The following is a 6445-nucleotide window of genomic DNA, read 5'->3' as shown; positions in this document are numbered from 1 at the left end:
TTTTTACCAATTCTAAGCACTACACATTTTTCTGTGTTTAAGGGTAGTAACCACTGGGAACACCAAGTAAAAATAGAGTCCAAGTCTCTTTGGAGGGCTAACTGGTTTGTGATAGGATTGGCATATATTTTTGTGTCATCAGCATATAACGATATTTTACTTGAAACATAGGAAGGAACATCGCTGGTATAAACCGTAAAAAGCAGAGGTCCAAGGACGGAACCCTGCGGCACTCCACTTTCCACTAACCTGTCCTGTGAGAAAGATTCGCCAACTCTAACTTTGTAATGTCGATCTGTCAGGAAATCATCAATCCAACATAATAAAGTACCGCGAACTCCGAAATGTTCTAGCTTATGTAGAAGTCTGCGTTTAGGAACACGGTCAAAGGCTTTAGAGAAATCTAGATAAACAACGTCGACCGGCTGTGAACTGTTAATAGATGACATTAATGTTGTAGAAGAAATGAAAAAAAGGCTGAATAGAATAAATATTTTAATCCAGTAAACGAAACAAAAATTTATTAAAAGAAATTTATAATACATATTAATGTTGGTGCCAACATAGGTTCCAAAAAAATATTGTTATTTGAAAAAAGAGTATATCGCCTTTTATTGCCAATAATGCAATAATTTAAAATAGCTATGCAAAAAGTACACCATTATTATCAAAGATCCCAATTTTTACTAATAAAAATATTAACGGAATTAGGCCAGGGTAATAAGACAAAAATATACCCTGTTCGTGACACTTCAGCAGCCAGGGTGCTGAAGCGTTTTTTGGACAGGTAATACCTATAGGAACAAATTATAACTATTTCCTGCGTAGGATCTGGCGGCCATTTTTATTTATAAACAATTAACTGTCAAAAAATGGCATTTTCCCCTTTTTTTCAAATCAACGGAAAACAGTGAAACTTATGATTTTTTAGTACAAATATCTTCGAGATTATGGAAAAAGCTTTAAAATGACGTATTACAAAGTTTGATATACTCATTTATTGTTAATATAATTGCGAAAAAAGGTCGGAATTGCAAAAAAAATATTTTCTCAATAACTGTTGTAAAAATCAGTGTACAGATTTAAAATTTTTGTCAAATGAGGGTTCTTTGGTGCTTAATATGTGATAAAAATTTCAAAGCGATTCATTCAATTGTTTAAATTTTATTCAAATTGTTTATCCCAGAGAGCATTTTTTTGCAATAACATAAGTAAGAAAAAAATGACCTTAGAACCATTCCACAGGTGTCAAATGAAAGAGCATGAGCTACATTTTCAACATGGTTTAAAAAAGTAAATAAAAAATGCATTTATTAGTAATAAATAATTATGCAAAAGTATCGTTAATTTTTCTTTATAAACTTTTTGAATAACTTTTTCCAAAAAATTAACTTTTTTTACCCTGTTTGAAGTGCACAACTACCAAGTAATGTTATCTATATCATTATTGATAAAAAATTGTAATAAATATGTATAATTTCTTATATAACAAAAAAAAAGTTTATAAGGAAAGATTTACGATACTTTTGCATAATTATTTATTACTAATAAATGCATTGTTTATTCACTTTTTTTAAACCGAGCTGAAAATGTAGCTCCTGCTCTTTCATTTGACACCTGTGGAATGGTTCTAACGTCATTTTCTTCTGACTTATGTTATTGCAAAAAAATGCTCTCTGAGATAAACAATTTGAATAAAATTTAAACAATTGAATGAATCGCTTTAAAATTTTTATCACATATTAAGCTCCAAAGAAACCTTTTTGACAATAATTTCAAAGCTGTACACTAATTTATACAACAGTTATTGCAAAAATATTTTTTTTGCAATTCCGACCTTTTTTGGCAATTATATTAACAATAGATGAGTGTATCAAACTTTGTAATACGCCATTTTAAAGCTTTTTCCATAATCTCGAAGATATTTGTACTAAAAAAACCCTAAGTTGTCCTGTTTTCCATTGATTTGAAAAAAAAGTGAAAAATGCCATTTTTTGACAGTTAATTGTTTATAAATAAAAATGGCCGCCAGATCCTACGCAGGAAATAGTTACAATTTGCTCTTATAGGTATTACCTGTCGAAAAAAACGCTTCAGTACCCTGGCTGTTCAAGTGTCATGGAAAAAACCTTATTACCCTGGACTAAATAAAGTATTAATAAAAATGAAATAACATTGATATTTGAGAGTTCAGTTTTATTTAAAATATTTATTTTATTTGTATCAGTAATTAATACTTATACAATGGAGAACAAAAAAGTGTCACTTTGAGAAGTTAATAAATGTTTTAGAACCGAGAATTGTGGATATATCAAGCAGTACTACACTGGGGTGCAAAATTAACCGGACACCTTAAAAATAGGTAATTTTTGATGTCTCGAATTTCCTAAACCTGTTGTCCGATATAAGTGATTTTTTTAATATATTATAGCCTTACTCTTTAACAGTATCGCTGTTGCTAAACAGTTAAATTTTCATTGTATACCGGGTGTATCAATCAAACTGTGTCAACGATATGTCTACAAATGCTTCGTTTCCGAGATAGGGAGTGTTGAAAGTTTTCCTACAAACTGACGATTTATTTATTGCTTTAAAACCGGTTGAGGTATGCAAATGAAATTTGGTGGGTTTTAAGAAGTAGTTATTGCACATTTTTCACATACAAGTAAGAATTTAATATTCACCATTGGCGCGCATACGGGTAATATGAGGGCTTATATTACCCGTATGCTTATATTACCCGTATGCGCGCCAATGGTGAATATTAAATTCTTACTTGTATGTCAACAAATGTACAATAACTATGTCTTAACACCCACCAAATTTAATTTGCATATCTCAACTGGTTTTTAAGCAATAAATAAATCGTCAGTTTGTAAGAAAAATTTCAACACCCTCTATCTCAGAAATGAAGCATTTGCGGACATAGGTTGATAAAGCAAACTGTCATTATTTTTTTAATGTAGTTAACCCCTTAAAGTTTGTCGCACTTATTTAGAAACACCCTGTATTGATAAAGAACATGGCTAGTTGTTAAACCTAACTTTTTTATGGTCCTACTTAAGCGAATGAATCAAAAAACAGAATGTTGAGAAACATAAGGCTATAGTTGGGTTTTAATTTGAGTATTTTATAAATGCTAGAATATTCCAAAGGGTGATGCGAAGTTTAAGAAAAAAACAGTTTCATTGGTACACCCGGTATGCAATGAAAATTTACCTGCTTAGCCACAATATTATTACAGCGATATTGATAAAGAATAAGGCTATAACATTAAGAAATCACTTAAATCGGACAACAGGTTTAGGAAATTCGAGACATCAAAAATGACCCATTTTTAAGGTGTCCGGTTAATTTTGCACCCCAGTGTACTTGTTAGAAAATGGTGTGATACTAAAAATGCTCTTTTATTGAACATTGAAGAGAAATTGATTCTCTTTTTAAAAAGCCCGTATTGAAAAAGATGTGGTTCCAAAAAGGAGGTGGTCCAATGATGAGACTCATCGGCGTCGTGGAGGGTCTGGACGTTCAAGAATATTGCAAGGCCGTGATTTATTCTTCTTGCTCTTAGCAATAGACGGGACAATGTACATAAACTAACATATAGATGATTTAGTTGCGGCTTCAGGAAAGGTAGCTTCAAGAAGAACAGTTAATCAAAAATTGCTTGGAATGGGACTGAGGGCTTACCGTTCGCTTTTGGTGTTACCTTTGACACCACAGCATAAGGCTCTGAGCTTAGAGTGGTGTAGAGCTCGGCAAAACTGGAATGGCCAATGGAATTTTGTCTGCTTCAGTGATGAATATAAGTTTTGTTTGGGTGGCTCTGATGGGCGCATAAGGGTAAGGACTTGGTTGTTGAACATCATACAACAAAACAACCAGGCATTATGGTACGGATGCTATATGTTTGGGAACCAGATCACCTCTAGTTCTTAATAACGACATTCTGACAACTCGACGATATATTGGTGAAGTACTGCAACCAGTTTTACGTCCATACCTATCAACCACTCCAAATGCGATCTTTCAACAAAAGAACGCAAGACCTCACATTGTCCGTAAAACTATGGAGTTCATACAATAATCTGGTATAATAGAGACTTTGAAGTGGCCATCAAAATAGCCTGATTGGTCACTCATCGAACATGTGTGGAATAAGGTAGGTCGAAGCCTAAATCGATTACCACGTCCTCCAGCAAACTTATAAGACCTGTGGCATGCCACAGGAAGAATCTGGATGAGTATGCCACAATATATTATAGACCACTTAATTCGATCAATGCCCCATAGAGTAACTGAGCGTATAAAAAATCAAAGAATAGCCACTCGTTATCAATTTTTTTTACGAAAATGACGTTGCAAATTTGTTTATAATAGGTTTGTTCTAGCATCAGTTTCAAACGGTTTGAAACCATCAGCGAATAGTGGACCAGCGCGAGTAGAGGCGATAGCACTGGTGACTGTATTATGTTCTCTCAGTGACCAACTGTTTGCTGACGGTTTCTGACTAGTTTGACTGTTTGCTAGAACAAACCTATTGTTATCGAATTTCTTTTTCTGGCCATCAGTATATTTCGAGCTACTGTGAATAGAAGTCAATATGGTCGCCAACATCACTAGAAGAGAAGCACCTTTAGAAGAAATAAAAATACTACAATGGACTTAACTTTTTGCCCTTAAGTGTACATTCTTACTGATTTTATTAGGAGCACATTTTTTTGTAATCTTACAATAAATAATAATGGGTAAAAATACTTATTAATTGTTATTAATAAATTAATCGATGTTTAAAAACTACACAATATTCTAGTTAGGCTAGGGCTCCACAAGCGACAGATTGACCTACGATTGATCAACGATCAGTGTTATTTTCTTGTACATGTATATAGCAAATAAAGTAAAAAAATAAATAAAATAAATTCATACCGATAATATAGTATGGATAATCTATTACAGTCCGCCTAATTTACTTACGGTTGCACGTCATTATTTACGTTAGAGATCTAAGTTGACATTGTTGCCCAATTACAAAAAATTCTTGAAATCATTTTAAATCAAATACATCACACAATTTTTGCGTAAGTGGATTATACAGCAAAACAAATTAATATTCAATGTAAATAAATAAAAACTTTGGAAATAGAAAACAAGAATTAAGTTATAATATTACGTTAAAGTACATAATAAAAACAGTAAATATAATGAAACAAATACTTGTGTCATCACCGCAACTGTCAAATAAATGTTACCAATTTATGCCAAAATATCACCTTCGTTCGATTATAGTTACAGTGTATTCCGAACAAATGTGCTTCATAAAAATGCTTTATAATCCATTTATACAAATTAAATGAAACATAATTATTGTGTATTTCTTTAAGTTAACATTAATAGAAATCTTTAAATATTATTTCTAAACGTATATGATAAAATATGCCTAGTGGCTGTAACGCCCGTGTACTCGGCAAAGTGATTCTAAAAAATAACACACCTACCGCCTAAATATTTCGTGTTGGTATCATGTGACGTCTCGGGCTATGGCGTGCAACGGTAAGTAAATTAGATGGAGTATATTTCAGCAAAAAGTTGCTTTAATTGCGCACTTCAATTTTTTGACTCTGTTTTTGTAGTCCTCTGTTTTAAAATCATACAAACAGACATTATTTTGCACTTCCAATATTAACACTCCGATGCACGACCGCGACGGTGGTCTATTAGGACACATCACTCTTAAAAATTGACATAACTCTAAATAAACATTTTGTATGATTGTAACCTTTTGTGTACCTTTCAGGATTTTAAAAAGAATAGTGTTTTCGAAATGTATTTGAAAATGTCCTAATAGACCACCCTCGAGCATTGGTGTGATTATTAAAATTATAATAATACTCCAGGGTAATAAGCTGGAAATAGACCATGTTCGGGACACTCAAAGATGCCTAAAGTTCGCGTCCGTTTTTTAATTAATAACAATTTAGTGCAAAAATCTCGATTTTTTCGATTTTTTGCACCCCATTCAAAAACTAAACAGTTGACATAAAACTACAAAATTTAATTTTTTAGAACATTGAAAAACCTTCAAAATGCCGATTTTTGAAAGTTAAAAAGTTAATTTGTTGCTACGCAAACTGCAAAATAAGTGAAAATCGTTATTTGTTAATAACTTTTACTAAAACTACCTCAGAACTTTAGTGTTTCACCCAAAGTTGTGCATTTGGGTACTTAACAAACCCTCAAAATTTGAGACCGATCCATTAATTAGTTTAAAAGTTATTCTGTTTGTTTATCCCATAGACCTTTATTTTGCAATAACATAAGACAGAAAATAATGAAGATAAGGCAATTCTGCGTATGTCAAATGAAAGTAGAAAAGTGATACTATTAAAATGTACTAAAAAAAGATAAAAAAATTATCTAATATAGTCAAAAATACTAATGCCAA

Source organism: Diabrotica virgifera, chromosome 6 (genome assembly GCF_917563875.1).
Source record: "Diabrotica virgifera virgifera chromosome 6, PGI_DIABVI_V3a".
Lineage (NCBI taxonomy): Eukaryota > Metazoa > Arthropoda > Insecta > Coleoptera > Chrysomelidae > Diabrotica > Diabrotica virgifera.
Note: the sequence above shows the minus strand (reverse complement) of the source record.